At 49.9% G+C, this 20,765-nt stretch overlaps 1 long non-coding RNA gene across 1 annotated transcript; it reads left to right on the top strand.

Annotated features, from left to right (window-relative positions):
- Positions 1 to 1,479: 1,479 nt before the first annotated feature.
- LOC140384799 (uncharacterized) lies at positions 1,480 to 19,328 on the top strand. Its single transcript, XR_011933136.1, has 3 exons — positions 1,480 to 1,858; positions 1,980 to 2,134; positions 18,656 to 19,328. It is a non-coding gene; the product is annotated as an uncharacterized lncRNA (long non-coding RNA).
- The last annotated feature ends 1,437 nt before the right edge of the window (positions 19,329 to 20,765 follow it).

Consider the following 20,765-nt stretch of genomic DNA (forward strand, 5'->3'; position numbering starts at 1 on the left):
CTTTCCCTTATCTCTGTGTTAACTGGGCAGACCGTTACGTTTAAACAATGACCCCTTAGCTCTAGGTTCTCCCACAAGAGGAAACATCCTTTTCACATCCACCCTACCAAGGCCCCTCAGGATCTTATATGTTTCAAGCCCAAGTTGCCTCTTACTCCTCTAAACTCCAGCAGATACAAGCCCAGCTGCCGAGCCTTTCCTGATAAGTCAACCCGTCCATTTGTCCAGTAAACCATCCTGAATTGCTTCTGTACACACTACCCCTGATCCGGTCTCACCAATGTCCTGTACAACTGAAGCATAACCTCCCTACTCTTGTATTCAATTCCTCTTGCAATAAACAATAACATTTAATTAGCTTCCTAATTACTTGTACCCACAAACTAGCCTTTTGCGATTCATGCACTAGGACACCCAGATCCCTCTGCATCTCCGAGCTCTGCGATCTCTCACCATTTAGGTCATAAGCTTTTTTATTCGTCCTGGCAAAATGGACAACCTCAGACTTCCCTACATCATATTCCATTTTCCAGATCTTTGCCCACTCACTCAACCCATCTCTGTCCTCTTGTGTTCTCCTTATGTCCTCTTAACAACTTACTTTCCATGTGTTGTGGGTACACCCATAGGGCTGCACGGGAGGGAGTTTCAGGATTTTGACCCAGTGACAGTGAAGGAATGGCCGATATGGGGGGCAGCACGGCAGCACAAGTGGCTGGCATGGTGGCTTCACAGCGCCAGGGTCCCAGGTTCGATTCCCCGCTGGGTCACTGTCTGTGTGGAGTCTGCACGTTCTCCCAGTGTCTGCGTGGGTTTCCTCCGGGTGCTCTGGTTTCCTCCCACAGTCCAAAGACGTGCAGGTTAGGAGGATTGGCCATGATAAATTGCCCATAGTGACCAAAATGGTTCGGAGGGGTTACTGGGGATAGGGTGGAAGTGAGGGCTTAAGTGGGTCGGTGCAGACTCGATTGGCCGAATGGCCTCCTTCTGCACTGTATGTTCTATGTCTGTGATATATTTCCATGTCAGGATGGTGAGTGGTTTGGAGAGGAAACTCCAGGTAGTGGTGTCTGCTGCCTTTGTCCTTCTAGGTGGTAGAGGTCATGGGTTTGGATGGGACTGTCGAAGGAGCCTTGGTGAGCTCAAGTATCAAGCTAATGTAATGTATCAAAAAGTATTGGCTGTGATTCTCTGAGACTGGTCTCCACTGGTGCTGGGAGCGGGACCCAGGTGCAAGTCTGTCTCCTCAACCCTTAACCATGCAAATAGATGCATTGTGGAGCGCTCACCAGATTTAATTGGAATCCCGGTATCAGGCCGCCGTCTCGAGTGGGCGGCCCACCCCCCCCCCCACATGGCTAATCCTTCCCCCCCCCCCCCCCCCCCCCTCCACCCTCTCTCTCTACCCCCCCCATCCCCCACTGAAAGGAAGGCCATCTTCCCCCCCCCCCACTATGGGAATAAAGGGTCACCCCCTCACGGCACGCACCGATGAGAATGACCTGATTCCCCTCCCACTAACACTCCCCATGCCCCCCACCTCCCAATCAGAGACGCCCTGTTAGTCCTGGCAGCTGACTACATAAACTTTGACCAGGACCAAGCTTACTAAGATGCGCTGGCGGGAGGATTCTCCACCGTCGTCGGGATGCCCAAGGTCCAGGGGGTAATAGACGTCACGTATGTCGCCCAGCATGCACTGGGTAGCCCGAGAGCATCCTTCATTAACAGGTTTTCGCTAAGGCAATGTCGACGGTACTCAAAACACGGGTGGTGCCGAGTCCGGAGGTGGCGATCTTTGTAGTGTCGGAAGAGCCAGGAATGCAAGAAGCTCAACGACCTCCACCGGGCCGCATGGGTGAGTTGGCATGGCCCCCTGGCACCGGTCCTGTCTGTCACCCCCCCCCCTCCCAAATGGCCTTGCGGTGGCACTGCGTTACTCCCGTGCAGCTCACGATGCCCCCTCTCTGTCCCCACAGGAGAAGTTGGCCCACAACAGACGGGAGAGGGCCCAGCCGGGCAGCGGGGTGCCGGACATCAGAGTCCTTACCCTCTACGAGGAACGGGCCATGGAGGTCGCGGGGGAGCCGAGGACAGATCGGTCACCGACGTCCAGATTGGCTGTGACGCAGAGGTGAGGATCCACCGGCCCCCACCCAGATGACCTGTTCATGTTGATCCCTCCCACTTAACACCTGCCCCCTCCCCCACCCGCCGCCTATGACAACACCTCGGAGGAGAGCTGCGAGGGTGCCCACCCTTCAGGAGTCACAGCTGACATCCCCACCTTCGAACAGCGCAAAGACACAGACCTCTGCAGGCAGTAGTAGTGGACAGGCCTCTTGCCACAATGTGGTGAGCACCTCACAGTAACTGATGTACATCAGGTGGAGGCAGGAACGTCCAGGGGCGAGAGCAGTCGGAGGTCTGCTGGAGTCCCAGTACCCAGCTGGATCCCAGTCAGATGCTGAGCTCCTGGACCAGGTTATCCCGGAGCTAATGCAGGCAAGAGGGTGAGGCGGTGATATTCTAGGGGGATGTCAGTGACACTCCAGTGGGTCCATAGCCCCAATGGCTAAGGGCACAGTAGATGGCACCAGAAATGTGAGGCACCGAGGCCAACACTGCGAGGGTGGAGACTGCAGTGGAGAGCCTGGAGCACGACATTAGCACCATAAGAACATAAGAACTAGGAGCAGGAGTAGGCCATCTGGCCCCTCGAGCCTGCTCCACCATTCAATGAGATCATGGCTGATCTTTTGTGGACTCAGCTCCACTTTCCGGCCCGAACACCATAACCCTTAATCCTTTTATTCTTCAAAAAACTATCTATCTTTATCTTAAAAACATTTAATGAAGGAGCCTCTACTGCTTCACTGGGCAAGGAATTCCATAGATTCGCAACCCTTTGGGTGAAGAAGTTCCTCCTAAACTCAGTCCTAAATCTACTTCCCCTTATTTTGAGGCTATGCCCCCTAGTTCTGCTTTCACCCGCCAGTGGAAACAACCTGCCCACATCTATCCTATCTATTCCCTTCATAATCTTATATGTTTCTATAAGATCCCCCCTCCAATGAGTACAGTCCCAGTCTACTCAACCTCTCCTCGTAATCCAACCCCTTCAGCTCTGGGATTAACCTAGTGAATCTCCTCTGCACACCCTCCAGTGCCAGTACGTCCTTTCTCAAGTAAGGAGACCAAAACTGAACACACTACTCCAGGTGTGGCCTCACTAACACCTTATACAATTGCAGCAGAACCTCCCTAGTCTTAAACTCCATCCCTCTAGCAATGAAGGACAAAATTCCATTTGCCTTCTTAATCACCTGTTGCACCTGTAGACCAACATTTTGTGACTCATGCACTAGCACACCCAGGTCTCTCTGCACAGCAGCATGTTTTAATATTTTATCATTTAAATAATAATCCCTTTTGCTGTTATTCCTACCAAAATGGATAACCTCACATTTGTCAACATTGAATTCCATCTGCCAGACCCTAACCCATTCACTTAGCCTATCCAAATCCCTCTGCAGACTTCCAGTATCCTCTGCACTTTTTGCTTTACCACTTATCTTAGTGTCGTCTGCAAACTTGGACACATTGCCCTTGGTCCCCAACTCCAAATCATCGATGTAAATTGTGAACAGTTGTGGCCCAACACTGATCCCTGAGGGACACCACTAGCTACTGATTGCCAACCAGAGAAACACCCATTAATCCCCACTCTTTGCTTTCTATTAATTAACCAATCCTCTATCCATGCTACTACTTTTCCCTTAATGCCATGCATCTTTATTTTATGCAACAACCTTTTGTGTGGCACCTTATCAAAGGCTTTCTGGAAATCCAGATGTATCACATCCATTGGCTCCCCGTTATCTACTGCACTGTTAATGTCCTCAAAAAATACCACTAAATTAGTTAGGCACGACCTGCCCTTTATGAACCAATGCTGCGTCTGCCCAATGGGACAATTTCCATCCAGATGCCTCGCTATTTCTTCCTTGATGATAGATTCCAGCATCTTCCCTACTACCGAAGTTAAGCTCACTGGCCTATAATTACCTGCTTTCTGCCTACCTCCTTTTTTAAACAGTGGTGTCACGTTTGCTAATTTCCAATCCGCCGGGACCACCCCAGAGTCTAGTGAATTTTGGTAAATTATCACTAGTGCATTTGCAATTTCCCTAGCCATCTCTTTTAGCACTCTGGGATGCATTCCATCAGGTCCAGGAGACTTGTCTACCTTTAGCCCCATTAGCTTGCCCATCACTACCTCCTTGGTGACAACAATCCTCTCAAGGTCCTCACCTGTCATAGCCTCATTTCCATCAGTCATTGGCATGTTATTTGTGTCTTCCACTGTGAAGACCGACCCAAAAAACCTGTTCAGTTCCTCAGCCATTTCCTCATCTCCCATTATTAAATCTCCCTTCTCATCCTCTAAAGGACCAATATTTACCTTAGCCACTCTTTTTTGTTTTATGTATTTGTAGAAACTTTTACTATCTGTTTTTATATTCTGAGCAAGTTTACTCTCATAATCTATCTTACTCTTCTTTATAGCTTTTTTAGTAGCTTTCTGTTGCCCCCTAAAGATTTCCCAGTCCTCTAGTCTCCCACTGATCTTTGCTACGTTGTATGTTTTTTCCTTCAATTTGATACCCTCCCTTATTTCCTTAGATATCCACGGTCGATTTTCCCTCTTTTTACCGTCCTTCCTTTTTGTTGGTATAAACCTTTGCTGAGCACTGTGAAAAATCACTTGGAAGATTCTCCACTGTTCCTCAACTGTTTCACTATAAAGTCTTTGCCCCCAGTCTACCTTAGCTAGTTCTTCTCTCATCCCATTGTAATCTCCTTTGTTTAAGCACAAAACACGAGTGCTTGATTTTACCTTCTCACCCTCCATCTGTATTTTAAATTCCACCATATTGTGATCGCTCCTTCCGAGAGGATCCCTAACTATGAGATCCTGAATCAATCCTGTCTCATTACACAGGACCAGATGTAGGACCGCTTGTTCCCTTGTAGGTTCCATTACATACTGTTCGAGGAATCTATCGCGGATACATTCTATAAACTCAAGGCTGCCTTGACCGACCTGGTTAAACCAATCGACATGTAGATTAAAATCCCCCATGATAACTGCTGTACCATTTCTACATGCATCTGTTATTTCTTTGTTTATTGCCTGCCCCACCATAATGTTACTATTTGGTGGCCTATAGATTACTCCTATCCGTGACTTTTTCGCCTTACTATTCCTGATTTCCACCCAAATGGATTCAACCTTATCCTCCATAGCACCGATGTCATCCCTTACTGTTGCCCGGATGTCATCCTTAAATAACAGAGCTACACCACCTCCCTTACCATCCACTCTGTCCTTCCGAAAAGTTTGATACCCTCGGATATTTAACTCCCAGTCGTGACCATCCTTTAACCATGTTTCAGTAATGGCCACTAAATCATAGTCATTCACGATGATTTGCGCCATCAACTCATTTACCTTATTCCGAATACTACGAGCATTCAGGTAAAGTACACTTATGTTGGCTTTTTTACCTCTGTTCTGAATCTTAACACCTCGATCAGTAACCTCTCCTAAGTTATATTTCCTCTTAACCTTTCTCCTAATTTTCCTTGTCGTTGAACCCATATCTTCCTGTAACAACCTGCCGCGTCGCTTACCATTAATGCTTTCACTTCCCGTTTTATTTCTTTTAGTATTCCTGGTCCTATTCACTGAGCTCCCCTCAGTCACTGTACCTTGTACTGTCGCCCTTTTTGATTTTTGACTATGGCTTCTCTGCCTTACACTTTCCCCCTTACTGACGTTTATTTCTGTCCCTGTTTTACTACCTTCCAACTTCCTGCATCGGTTCCCATCCCCCTGCCACATTAGTTTGAACTCTCCCCAACAGCTCTAGCAAACACCCCCCCTAGGACATCGGTTCCAGTCCTGCCCAGGTGCAGACCGTCCGGTTTGTACTGGTCCCACCTCCCCCAGAACCGGTTCCAATGTCGCAGGAATTTGAATCCCTCCCTCTTGCACCATCTCTCGAGCCACGCATTCATCCTCTCTATCCTGACATTCCTACTCTGACTAGCTCGTGGCACTGATAGCAATCCTGAGATTACTACCTTTGAGGTCCTACTTTTTAGTTTAACTCCTAGCTCCCTAAATTCAGCTTGTAGGACCTCATCCCGATTTTTACCTATATCGTAGGTGCCTATGCAGCTGCTCCGAGACATCCTTGACCCTTGCACCAGGGAGGCAACATACCATCCTGGAGTCTCGATTGCGTCCGCAGAACCGCCTGTCTATTCCCCTTACAATTGAGTCCCCTATCACTATAGAGTGGTGGTGTCCAAGGTAGTGCTCAGTCAGTGACGGCCATGGCTGAGGGTCTCGACGGCATGTTCCATCATTGGGGGACGTCTCTCTGATGCAGGTGAGCCTTGTAGAGCATGTCCCAGTCTCAGGTGGGCATTGCCGACGCGCTCAGGAGCATGTCCCAGTCGCTGGGGCTGTGTCCCAGACACAGGTGGACCTTGCCGGGGCGCTGTGGGGCATGTCCCAGACACAGGTGGACCTTGCCGGGGCGCTGTGGGGCATGTCCCAGACACAGGTGGACATTGCCGGGGTGATGTGGGGCATGTCCCAGACACAGGTGGACATTGCCGGGGTGATGTGTGGCATGTCCCAGACACAGGTGGACATTGCCGGGGTGATGTGGGGCATGTCCCAGACACAGGTGGACCTTGCCGGGGTGATGTGTGGCATGTCCCAGACACAGGTGGACATTGCCGGGGTGATGTGGGGCATGTCTCAGACACAGGTGGACCTTGCCGGGGTGATGTGGGGCATGTCCCAGACACAGGTGGACATTGCCGGGGTGATGTGGGGCATGACTCAGACACAGGTGGACCTTGCCGGGGCGATGTGGGGCATGTCCCAGACATAGGTGGACCTTGCCGGGGTGATGTGGGGCATGTCTCAGACACAGGTGGACCTTGCCGGGGTGATGTGGGGCATGTCCCAGACACAGGTGGATATTGGTGAGGTACTCGTGGCCTGGTCACAGAGGGGCATTGCTGAGGGCATCGACATCAAGATGCAGACAATGTGGAGCCGCCAGGGCGGCAGAGCCAGCTGACGCAGGGGCCTCTGGAGCTCAATCCATCTGCCCCTCTATCCCAAGGTGACCCCTGGTGGATCGTGTTGGGGGGTGGGTTGGGAGGCGGTGGGTGGGTTGGGGAGAGAGGGTGAGATGACAAAGTCACGTCCTATGAGAAGCAGGTGAGGGTGAGGGTCTCCTTGGCATTTTGGACATGCCGGACCCTCGCCGCTGCTGCTTGTCATCGGGCTGCTTCCAAGGTCCTACCCGGCTCGTCCACCAGCCTCTTCTGGGCCAGCTCCCCCTCCTCGTCCTCCTCCTCCAACTTGGCCGCATGTTCCTCCTTCTCCATCCCCTACTGCTGTGCCAGGCTGTGGAGGGCACAGTAGATCACCACAAAGCGGGCGACCCTCCGGGTGTACTGCAGGACATCACCAGAGTGGCAAATATCGGAACTGTTTTGTCAGCAGTCCCCTGCACCGCCCAGTGACAGCACGGATGGCCACATAGGCCTCGTTATATCGGGTCTCCACATCGGTCACCAGCCTCCGTACTGGCATCATTAGCCAGGATGTCAGCAGGTACCCCTTATTCCCCAAGAGACAACCGATTATCCTGGGGATGTCTGACTGCCCCAAGATGTAGCTGTCATGCACACTCCCTGGGAAGCGTGCACAGACGGGCGTGATCTTCAGGTAGCGGTCGCACACAAGCTGGATATTCAGGGAGTGGAACCCCTTCCTGTTGACGAAGAACGCTCTCGGGTTACCCGGTGCGTGCTGGGCGACATCCGTGCTGTCTATTACCCCCTGAACTTGAACTAACTAACTGGTTGGTCTTTGATCGATATCAGGTAAAACCTTGTGGTGATATCATTTGATACCTGGCGACTCTGAAAAGCAATATCATCATTAATAACTGTTGCCTTTTCTGCCTGCTATAAATATGGCAGTCAATAAGGTTGTCCTTCTTTAGATATCGATATATTGCTCAGAGTCACCAGGTATCAAATGATACCACCACAAGGTTCAACCGGATATCGATCAAAGAGCCAAACACCACTTGGTTAGTTCAAGATCAAGGGTACTTTATTTACACACAAGATTAATCATGCAACATAAACACTACTAGTTAAACTACACCTATCAACTATGACAACCTGTATCTTCAGGCACCCAGCTTAGTTCAGAGGAACAGTGGCCTTTGTTCGAATCTGGATCTACTGGGTCTGGAGAAGTAACTGCTGCTCAGCTAGACTCATCCGTCTGGTCGCGAACGTTGAACTTGGACTTGCTTCTGGTGGTGCTGCAGTTGGAGATGGTCGTAGCCGGGGCGCCAAATCCAAAAGAGGTCGAACACATGGCAGTCTCTCTCTTTATCCTTGGGGAGCTTCGCGCTCTTTTAGACGGTCCTTAGGTTTGGACCCCTTTAATTGGGTAGTTCTTGATCACTGTATTCGATTTGAGCCAATAAAGGGGTGGGTGCCTTGATGGCTGGGCGTGTCCTAAGCAGTCATTGACCCTGTTGTTGATGCTTCCTGAGTACAGGGAGTGGCGCCGAAATGTCTGGGATTGTATCGGTTACTCAAGTATCAGTCTTTTACGGAGATGGGCCATCAAATTGCTAATCGGTTGGGGGTTTCGATGCCGTCTGGATTCTTTGCTTACAAATATACATTCAGGCTCTGAGCCTGCCTGAATCTTACATTGTCCACATTTCCCTTTATGCTTTGTGACCGTCCATGTTTCTTATTGTAAGTGGCCATCCCAGATGGCTACAACTGTCACGTCAGTATCCAGTTAAAAGGAGCAACATTATTGGCGTCTCCGGTGCGAATTGGCAACACTTTACACCACCACTGTCCCCATCTACATTCTGGTATAGAGTCCCCCATTCTAACTACTCTATACACTGTGTACCTCTCTGTAATTTCCTTGCAGATTTGCTCTTCTGCATCCTTCTCGGTAGTTGGTAGTCTATAGACTTCACTGAGCAACATTGTCATTGCAGCCTTTTTATTCCTTAGCTCCAGCCTAATTGATTATGTCCTTGAACCCTCTGGGACATCCTCTTTCTCCATTACTGTAATACTCTCCAGGACAACCTCAGCAAGTCTGACAGCATCCGTTTCGAGTCTGGATGACTCTGTCAAAGCTGGAGAGAACTGGAAACAGTGCGAGTTTCGAACCTTGAAACATTAGCTCCGATCTCTCCCCACTGATGCTGCCAGACCTGCTGAGATTGTCCAGTATTTTCTGTTTGCATTTAACACCCAGTTCTGCCCTTCCTTGAACCACAACATCATATATTTCCACAACAGTGGGCGTGTTGCTGTGGTAAACTCTGACATTGTAAAAACATAACTAACCTGGGACCCTGGAGCTGTGAAGCAATTGTGCTAACCACCATGCTACCAGCACGGTAGCACAGTGATTAGCACAAATGCTTCACAGCTCCAGGGTCCCAGGTTCGATTCCCGGCTTGGGTCGCTGTAGCCATGTAAAATGGCTGCGTTCCGATTAATCTGGCCAAAACCCTGTTTAAAATGGCTAACCCGAAAGACTGCGGGGAAAAGCAGCCAAGAAGACACAAGCAGGCAGCTGCAGACAGGTTTCCAGCTTCAGCTCGGGGAACGTAGCCCAGATCGATACTCAGGGCTATCAACAGCCCATCAACCCAGGTATCCGCAGTTGCATTCAGGACTGTTTGCACCTAATCTACTCAGACGGGCAGCACGGTAGCCTTGTGGATAGCACAATTGCTTCACAGCTCCAGGATCCCAGGTTCGATTCCAGATTGGGTCACTGTCTGTGCGGAGTCTGCACGTCCTCCACGTGTGTGCGTGGGTTTCCTCCGGGTGCTCTGGTTTCCTCCCACAGTCCAAAGATGTGCAGGTTAGGTGGATTGGCCATGATAAATTGCCCTTAGTGTCCAAAATTGCCCTTAGTGTTGGGTGGGGTTACTGGGTTATGGGGATAGGGTGGCGGTGTTGACCTTGGGTAGGGTGCTCTTTCCAAGAGCCAGTGCAGACTCGATGGGCCGAATGGCCTCCTTCTGCACTGTAAATTCTATGATAATCTATGACATCCACAGCTAAATCGGCTATCCCCGGGAACAATTGCAACATATTAGCAATCGAATACCGGGCCAGACCTGTCGGCGCCTGCAGTGGCCGAAACAAAGACAGGTGAGCGACCACCCCCCGATCGAGGAATCGCCTCACCATTGGACGCATTGACCCCAGAGACGGGACAGAATCCAATCACTTGGGACTCAGGGTCAAGGGCCGCCCCGGGAGGCGGGAAGCCCCTGGGCCCTATAAAAGTAAAGGTCCAAGTTCAGATCGCTCTCTCTCATCTTCGCCTGCTTGAGACCTTCGCAAGACCAGCCACCGTGTATCGTAAGTTTGAATCCAACGATCGCTATCTGGTAGAGACACCTAGCCACCGACCTGTAGCAGCCTTTTGAATCCCGCGGGCCAGATTTGATTGGACAAGCCATTCGTTTCCCTGACCTGGTGGGCTCTTCCTAAGTTAAGTATTGGCCAGTAGTGATAGGTTTATTATATAGAAAGTAGTATTAGGGTATTAATATTGCTTGTTGTATATAATAAATGACCGTTGTTTTAATCCTTACTAAGCGGTGTGCTGTGTTATTAATCATAACCTGAACTTGAACCACGTGGCGGTATCATAAAGATACCTGGCGACTCATGAGCAAAGGTGACCTAACCAGAGCGAATAGACTAAGGTTAAAAAGAGCAACATCGCTGTCTGTGGGGAGTCTGCACGTCCTCCCCGTGTCTGCGTGGGTTTCCTCCGGGTGCTCCGGTTTCCCCCCACAGTCCAAAGATGTGCAGGTTAGGTGGATTGGCCAAGATAAATTGCCCTTCGTGACCAAAATTGCCCTTAGTGTTGGTTGAGTGGGGTTACTGGGTTATGGGGATAGGGTGGTGTGGGCCTGGGTAGGGTGCTCTTTCCAAGAGCCGGTGCAGACTCGATGGGCCGAATGGCCTCCTTCTGCACTGTAAATTCTATGATTCTATAATCAAAGCAGCTCTGAGCAGACTGGGCTGATATCGTTGGAGTTGAGGAGAATGCGGAGTGGGAGCTTCAAAAGGTCAGCCAATTGGGACCGAGATGGGGGGAAATTTCTACACTCAGGAAGTTGTGAATTTTTGGAATTCTCCACCCCAGAGAGATGTGAAACGTCAGTCGATGGGGGTATTGGTAGATTATTGAGGTACTAAGAAACTAAGTTTAGGAACTCTTGTGGGCAGTGTCCGTGCCTCTGAGGTCCGGGTTCGAGTCCCACCGCAGGACTTGACGGCCAAGGAAAGTGCGTTTATTTTTTAATATAAATTGAGAGTACCCAATTAATTTTTTCCAATAAGGGGCAATTTAACGTGGTCTATCCACCTACCCTGCACATCTTTGGGTTGTGGGGGTGAAACCCACGCAGACACGGGGAGAATGTGCAAACGCCACACGGACAGTGACCCAGAGCCGGGATCGAACCTGGGACCACAGCGCCGCGAGGCGACAGTGGCAACCACTGCGCCACCATGCTGCCCTGGAAAGTGCGCTCATAACGCGTGTGGTCAAACAGGTTGAGCTTGTCAACTTGCAAATTCTTCCAAACGTGCCACTGGCTGGCGGGAAGAGCGGGAGACACTCCTGGTCAGCCACGTTTGATGTGGAGTGGAGCCCCTCAAGCTAACTATCCTGGTGACAGATTAGCGACCTGTTCCGGGAATTGCTAGCAATGGAAACAGACAACAGTCTGCCTTATGCACCACTAGCTCCTGATGCACAATCAATTGCACAAAGACTAAAGTTGGGGACAACTGTGGCTTTATTACAGTCAGATGCGTGGCCTCCTGCTGCAGCTGGCGAAATGGCAGGGCACTGGAGGTCATGCATAGAACATAGAACGATACAGCGCAGTACAGGCCCTTCGGCCCACGATGTTGCACCGAAACAAAAGCCATCTAACCTACACTGTGCCATTATCATCCATATGTTTATCCAATAAACTTTTAAATGCCCTCAATGTTGGCGAGTTCACTACTGTTGCAGGCAGGGCATTCCACGGCCTCACCACTCTTTGCGTAAAGAACCTACCTCTGACCTCTGTCCTATATCTATTATCCCTCAGTTTAAAGCTATGTCCCCTCATGCTCGACATCACCATCCGAGGAAAAAGGCTCTCACTGTCCACCCTATCCAATCCTCTGATCATCTTGTATGCCTCAATTAAGTCACCTCTTAACCTTCTTCTCTCTAACGAAAACAACCTCAAGTCCATCAGCCTTTCCTCATAAGATTTTCCCTCCATACCAGGCAACATCCTGGTAAATCTCCTCTGCACCAAAGCTTCCACGTCCTTCCTATAATGCGGTGACCAGAACTGTACGCAATACTCCAAATGCGGCCGTACCAGAGTTTTGTACAGCTGCAACATGACCTCATGACTCCGGAACTCAATCCCTCTACCAATAAAGGCCAACACTCCATAGGCCTTCTTCACAACCCTATCAACCTGGGTGGCAACTTTCAGGGATCTATGTACATGGACACTTAGATCCCTCTGCTCATCCACACTTCCAAGAACTTTACCATTGGCCAAATATTCCGCATTCCTGTTATTCCTTCCAAAGTGAATCACCTCACACTTTACATTAAACTCCATTTGCCACCTCTCAGCCCAGCTCTGCAGCTTATCTATGTCCCTCTGTAACCTGCTACATCCTTCCGCACTGTCGACAACACCCCCAACTTTAGTGTCGTCTGCAAATTTACTCACCCACCCTTCTGCGCCCTCCTCTAGGTCATTGATAAAAATGACAAACAGCAACGGCCCCAGAACAGATCCTTGTGGTACGCCACTTGTAACTGAACTCCATTCTGAACATTTCCCATCAACCACCACCCTCTGTCTTCTTTCAGCTAGCCAATTTCTGATCCACATCTCTAAATCACCCTCAATCCCCAGCCTCCGTATTTTCTGCAATAGCCTACCGTGGGGAACCTTATCAAACGCTTTACTGAAATCCATATACGCCACATCAACTGCTCTACCCTCGTCTACCTGTTCAGTCACCTTCTCAAAGAACTCGATAAGGTTTGTGAGGCATGACCTACCCTTCACAAAGCCATGCTGACTATCCCTGATCATATTATTCCTATCTAGATGATTATAAATCTTGTCTCTTATAATCCCCTCCAAGACTTTACCCACAACAGACGTGAGGCTCACCGGTCTATAGTTGCCGGGGTTGTCTCTACTCCCCTTTTTGAACAAAGGGACCACATTTGCTATCCTCCAGTCCTCTGGCACTATTCCTGTAGCCAATGATGACATAAAAAATCAAAGCCAAAGGCCCAGCAATCTCTTCCCTGGCTTCCCAGAGAATCCTAGGATAAATCCCATCAGGCCCCGGGGACTTATCTATTTTCAGCCTGTCCAGAATTGCCAACACCTCTTCCCTACGTACCTCAATGCCATCTAATCTAATCGCCTGGGTCTCAGCATTCTCCTCCACAACATTCTCTTTTTCCTGAGTGAATACTGACGAAAAATATTCATTTAGTATCTCGCCTATCTCTTCAGACTTCACACACAACTTCCCATCCCTGTCCTTGACTGGCCCTACCCTTACCCTAGTCATTCTTTTATTCCTGACATACCTATAGAAAGCTTTTGGGTTTTCCTTGATCCTACCTGCCAAATACTTCTCATGTCCCCTCCTTGCTCGTCTAAGCTCTCTCTTTAGATCCTTCCTCGCTACCTTGTAACTATCCATTGCCCCAACTGAAACTTCACACCTCATCTTCACATAGGCCTCCTTCTTCCTCTTAACAAGAGATTCCACTTCTTTGGTAAACCACGGGTTCCCTTGCTCGACGCCCTCCTCCCTGCCTGACCGGTACGTACTTACCAAGAACACGCAGTAGCTGTTCCTTGAACAAGCTCCACTTATCCAGTGTGCCCAGCACTTGCAGCCTACTTCTCCAACCCATCCCCCCCAAGTCATGTCTAATGGCATCATAATTGCCCTTCCCCCAGCTATAACTTTTGCCCTGCGGTGTATACTTATCCCTTTCCATCACTAACGTAAACGTCACCGAATTGTGGTCACTGTCCCCAAAGTGCTCTCCTACCTCCAAATCCAACACCTGGCCTGGTTCATTACCCAAAACCAAATCCAAAGTGGCCTCACCTCTTGTTGGCCTGTCAACATATTGTGTCAGGAAACCCTCCTGCACACATTGTACAAAAAACGACCCATCTAATGTACTTGAACTATATCTTTTCCAGTCAATATTTGGAAAGTTAAAGTCTCCCATAATAACTACCCTGTTACTTTCGCTCTTATCCAGAATCATCTTCGCCATCCTTTCCTCTACATCCCTAGAACTATTTGGAGGCCTATAGAAAACTCCCAACAGGGTGACCTCTCCTTTCCTGTTTCTAACCTCAGCCCATACTATCTCGGAAGAAGAGTCCCCATCTAGCATCCTCTCCGCCACCGTAATACTGCTCTTGACTAGCAGCGCCACACCTCCCCCTCTTTTGCCTCCTTCTCTGAGCTTACTAAAACACCTAAACCCCGGAACCTGCAACATCCATTCCTGTCCCTGCTCTATCCATGTCTCCGAAATGGCCACAACATCGAAGTCCCAGGCACCAACCCATGCTGCCAGTTCCCCTACCTTATTTCGTATCCTCCTGGCATTGAAGTAGACACACTTCAAACCACCTACCTGAACACTGGCCCCCTCCTGCGACGTCAAATCTGTGCTCCTGACCTCTATACTCTCATTCTCCCGTACCCTAAAACTACAATCCAGGTTCCCATGCCCCTGCTGCATTAGTTTAAACCCCCCCAAAGAGCACTAACTCTTGTGTGCATATTACTCTTAAATGCATATTTATACAGTTCTCCGTGGGCGGAGCCAGCCGGCAGGAGCTACCGGCGAACCTGTAGTGCAGGTCCTACCTTACATCTCCTATTACAGTGGTTCACCACAGCTCCGGGAAGAGAATTCGAATGGAAGGGCAATTAAGTTAGATGGTGATAGTGCTGCAAAAATAGAGTCGAGGTGGGAGCTGAGCTCTGATTGGTGCAGCAGGCTTGAGGGGGGAGACAGAGTGGGGCGGGGGGGGGGGGGGGGGGGGGGGGGGGGTGGGGTATGGCCTCCTTCAGCTTCTATTTCTGACATTCTGCAACCCCTGTCAGTACCTGCGCCTCTCCCGCTGTGTTGGGTCTGAAGGCCTGCAGTTCCATAATACTGCCACTGGGGGGCGGTGCCGAGCTCCCCGTCCTCTGATAAGCAGAGCAGTGCCATAAGGAGCTGCCAGGCGCTTCGTAAAACACACACAAAGTGCATTTTAAATAAACCTGCAAATCAAGATAGCACATGAATGAAAATGCTCCGCATCGTGATTCACATCGCAGGCAGCTGTTGCAGAGACTGATTTTAAGTCACCTCATGCACAGCAAGACCCCAGAATGGGCATTGTTAATTTGTTTCGGTTTGGAGATGGTGGGGGGGGAATATTGAACAAGAGGGCAGAGAGAATTTCCCACTCTCCCCCGAGGGAGAGGCAGTGTCAAGCCCGAGCCTCCACCTGGCCCACACAGTTAGGGATTTGTCTTGGTGTCAGATTTCCATCCTGCTGGACAATGGTTTGCACCGTCACTGGTCACCTCCGCATTAAACACGGAGCGCCTGGAGTGGCTCAGGACTCCCGCTCCGGGATGCTAGTCTTGGCTCCACTTGTTGCAGAGGAAGGCAGTGGTCCAAGGCGGTGCGCAATCCCCTGCTTTCCCCTCTCGGATAGCTGAGTTTGTGGCTTCTCTTCCCAGTAATCATAACCCGGAGGTCAAGGCCGCCAGCGCCTGCCTCCCAGTTGACAATATCGCCATCTCCATATCTCACTTCCTGGTTCGCATGTAGCGGAGTTGGGGATAGTTCACCGAGCAGAGGGTCTTTGGGCATACGGTCATCATCCATCGAGTGAGCATCTCCGGGCCAACACAGACATTGGCGCAGCAAAGCGTTGATGCTGACAGAGTTATTATGCTCCCCTGAGTCGGTGACCTTGCCCTGCCGAGAGAAGGTGAGGATGCCTGAGACAGTGAAAGTGGAAGCTGTACAGCTCTGCCTTCTGCCCCGTGGGTGTTGTCCAGGTCTCACCACTGCGCTGAGGATGCAGGGCTGCAGTGTGTTCTCAGCCAGGCTGCTCTCCCTCCAAACACTCTTCCTCAGCTTGCACACAGCAGATGCAGCTTTTGTGATGCGGTGTGCTGATTTCAGCATCGAGTGACAGATTGCTGGTGACTGTGGAGCCTCAAAACTACCAACAACCTCCAACGTCACACTGTCGGTGCTCATAGATGGCAGCATGGAAACATCCTGGACCAAAATATTTGTCCCCCTGATAGTCAAACCAAACTTTTTTCGGGCATCAGTGAGTCTGTCCATTTTCTGTTGAAGGTGTTGCTAAGTGTGGAATGTTAGTGCAGAATCGTTAGTGCAGCATCGTTACTGCGGCATCGTTACTGCAGCATCGTGAGTGCGGCATTGTTACTGCAGCATCGTTCGTGCAGCATCGTTACTGCAGCATCGTTCGTGCAGCATCGTTACTGCAGCATCGGTACTGCAGCATCGTTACTGCAGCATTGTTAGTGCAGCATTGTTAGTGCAGCATCGTTACTGCAGCATCGTTACTGCAGCATCGTTATTGTAGCATCGTTACTGTAGCATCGTTATTGCAGCATCGTTAGTGCGGCATTGTTACTGCAGCATCGTTATTGTAGCATCGTTACTGTAGCATCGTTATTGCAGCATCGTTAGTGCAGCATCGTTACTGCAGCATCGTTACTGCAGCATCGTTCGTGCAGCATCATTACTGCAGCATTGTTACTGCGGCATCTTTACTGCAGCATCGTTACTGCAGCTTCGTTACTGCAGCATCGTTACTGCAGCATTGTTAGTGCAGCATCGTTACTGCAGCATCGTTACTGCAGCATTGTTAGTGCAGCATCGTTACTGCAGCATCGTTACTGCAGCATCGGTACTGCAGCATCGTTACTGCAGCATCATTAGTGCAGCATCGGTACTGCAGCATCGTTACTGCAGCATCGGTACTGCAGCATCGTTAGTGCAGCATCGTTACTGCAACATCGTTACTGCAGCATCGGTACTGCAGCATCATTAGTGCAGCATTGTTACTGCAGCATTGTTACTGCAGCATCGTTACTGCAGCATCGTTACTGCAGCATCGTTACTGTAGCATCGTTATTGCAGCATCGTTAGTGCGGCATTGTTACTGCAGCATCGTTAGTGCAGCATCGTTACTGCAGCATCGTTACTGCAGCATCGTTATTGTAGCATCGTTACTGTAGCATCGTTATTGCAGCATCGTTAGTGCGGCATTGTTACTGCAGCATCGTTAGTGCAGCATCGTTACTGCAGCATCGTTACTGCAGCATCGTTCGTGCAGCATCATTACTGCAGCATTGTTACTGCGGCATCTTTACTGCAGCATCGTTACTGCAGCTTCGTTACTGCAGCATCGTTACTGCAGCATTGTTAGTGCAGCATCGTTACTGCAGCATCGTTACTGCAGCATCGGTACTGCAGCATCGTTACTGCAGCATCATTAGTGCAGCATCGGTACTGCAGCATCGGTACTGCAGCATCGGTACTGTAGCATCGTTAGTGCAGCATCGTTACTGCAACATCGTTACTGCAGCATCGGTACTGCAGCATCATTAGTGCAGCATTGTTACTGCAGCATTGTTACTGCAGCATCGTTACTGCAGCATCATTAGTGCAGCATCGTTACTGCAGCATCGTTACTGCAGCATCGTTACTGCAGCATCGTTACTGCAGAGAGACTCTCTGATCAGAACTTGGCACATTTTTCTTGGATTTCAGACGGGCAAAGCTGAACGACATTCTTTCAGTTCTGGTATGTGTGAATGACTAACACTTCACACTGTGAATTTTTATAAATTATATATAGATAATCTCATCGCTATTTCTAGAATGGTAAAAAGCTGAACATAGACCTTTAAAATGGTTGACGCTGTGTCTGCCTGTGACAAAAGAAGCCACTTGGCAGTTTTTTGGGTAAAGACAGTGGGCAGGTGGGAGTCACGTGACATGGGCCTCTGGCTTGTGGAACTAGAAATATTGACTTGTTGTTTAATACCTGACCTGCCCCATCTACACTGCATCTGCTGGACATTCTGTATCACCACCTACAAGACTGATTCATCTCCGCAGGCCTAGCTCATGTGAAGTTATGCACCATTAGGGGCTGTTTAGCACAGGGCTAAATCGCTGGCTTTGAAAGCAGACCAAGGCAGGCCAGCAGCACGGTTCAATTCCCGTAACAGCCTCCCCGAACAGGCGCCGGAATGTGGCGACTAGGGGCTTTTCACAGTAACTTCATTTGAAGCCTAATTGTGACAATAAGCGATTTTCATTTCATTTCATTTCATCTCTTTTCAGGCCGCTGACCTCCGTGAAGAAGTATCTCGTTGGACCTTGATTCTGGACTCTGGAACACAGAGCAAACAACACTTTTTTCCTCTGTGGTCTTTGTCCTGTAAATCTTATTTTTTTTTCTATTCCTCTCTTTACTCTCTGATGCTATGGGGGACATTGCGAACCCTCTTTTCGTGTTTTGAGTTTGTGCAAATAAACGAACCCTTTGAGTTCATCCTATTCCGAATTCGCTATGGGGGTATTACTAGACAATTGGATCACATCATAGAATCATAGAATTTACAGTGCAGAAGGAGGCCATTTGGCCCTTTGAGTCTGCACCGGCCCTTGGAAATAGTACCCCACTTAAGCCCACACCTTCACCCTATCCCCGTAACCCAGTAACCCCACCCAACCCAACCCAATCTTTTTGGACACTAAGGACAATTTAGCATGGCCAATCCACCTAACCCTGCACATCTTTGGACTGTGGGAGGAAACTGGAGCACCCGGAGGAAACCCAAGCAGGCACGGGAGAACGTGCAGACTTCGCACAGACAGTGACCCAGCGGGGAATCGAACCTGGGACCCGGGAGCTGTGCTACCGTGCTGCCCTTTCAAAGCTGAAAGGTTGGGAAATATGCCACTGCTTATAGAGAGGGAAGCAAATCAAAACACCTTTCTGTTTACATACGTGTGGTTTAAACTACCCCCCCCCCCCCCCCCCCCCCCCCCCCCCCTCACCCCCTCGACCCTCCTGCCTGTAGACACCTTTTGTAGATCACCTGAAGACATGTGACAGCAGTAAAGAGTAGAATATTCCAACGATTGTTGGTGCCGGAACACAACCCTGTTTGACCACACTCCGGATCTCAAATGGTTCTGATGTTGCCCCATCATAGCTGCTCTAACCTATCGTGCTGTTATAGGAAGGGGTGATCACGATGAGCAACTTCGGCAGGCAGCCAATGTTCCACAGGACTCTAAAGCCGACTGTCTTTGCTCACATGGTCGAATTCCTCGCTGAGATCGCTGAAGACAATATTTAACGGTCCCCTTTATTCACGGGGTTTCTGTCGCAGCTGCAGGGCTGAGAAGGTCCTGTCACGGTGCCTCCATCTTCCTCAGTGACCGTGTTCTCCCCAGAGTACAACTCAACGCAGTGTTCCACCCATCTCTCCAGATGATGGATGACTTCCCCGGCTTTTGTTTTCAAGGAACTGTTTTCTTTGCTGATGCGCCTGTTGACTTTTCGATTCCACCCTCCATGCCCCTCGCATTCCCTGTGTCGAAGGTCATGTAGATATGCTGGCAATAAGTGGTCATTGCACCCCCCCCCCCCCCCCCCCCCAGCAGACTGTTGGTTTTTCGTTGTGTGGCTCTTGGTACATTCAGGGTCTTCTCGCTGGGACATGTCTTGTAATTAATGAGAACGGACCTTCAGTGCCGAGTTCCATCACAGTGACGTTAACCTCGAACCAGTCAGCATTTTCCACGTCCTGTCCTATGTTGAGAGGGCGGGTTGGAGACGGTGTCTCGAAGTACGCTCCAATTCGCACCTGCCCTGTGTGTGGGAATGTCAGAGCGCCTGTTTACTCCATCTCTGGCTGGCAGAATGGCTGACATGGATGTGAGGATGGTATTTCTGCTCTGAATGAGAAAACTTCAACGGTTGCACACCAGGGGGTGATCTGTATCACAGTCAGTGCTGTGGTATGTGTGTGTGTGTTGGTGAACACCAGGGAGTGATCTGTATCACAGTCAGCACTATGATGGCTGTGTGTGCAATGAGAATGCTGTTCAGAGAGTCACGTGTGGTGATGATCAGGTCGAACTTGTGCCAATGCCCTGATTTTGGGTGCCTCAGGGCACCCTTGTGGCCTGGCTTTGTCTGAAAGACGTTAGTTATGTAAAGCTCGTGATAGCAGCAAAACCCCTGTAAGTCCCTGTCCATTCTCATTTATCTTTAACCAGTTGGTGATGTCAGAGGTGGGAGAGCCATGTGTCCTAGCCCACAGGCCAGCACAGTGGCACAGTGGGTTAGCATTGCTGCCTCACGGCGCCGAGGTCCCAGGTCCGATCCCGGCTCTGGGTCACTGTCTGTGTGGAGTTTGCACATTCTCCCGTCATGTGA

Source organism: Scyliorhinus torazame, chromosome 10, assembly GCF_047496885.1.
Source record: "Scyliorhinus torazame isolate Kashiwa2021f chromosome 10, sScyTor2.1, whole genome shotgun sequence".
In the NCBI taxonomy this organism is placed as follows: Eukaryota; Metazoa; Chordata; class Chondrichthyes; order Carcharhiniformes; family Scyliorhinidae; genus Scyliorhinus; species Scyliorhinus torazame.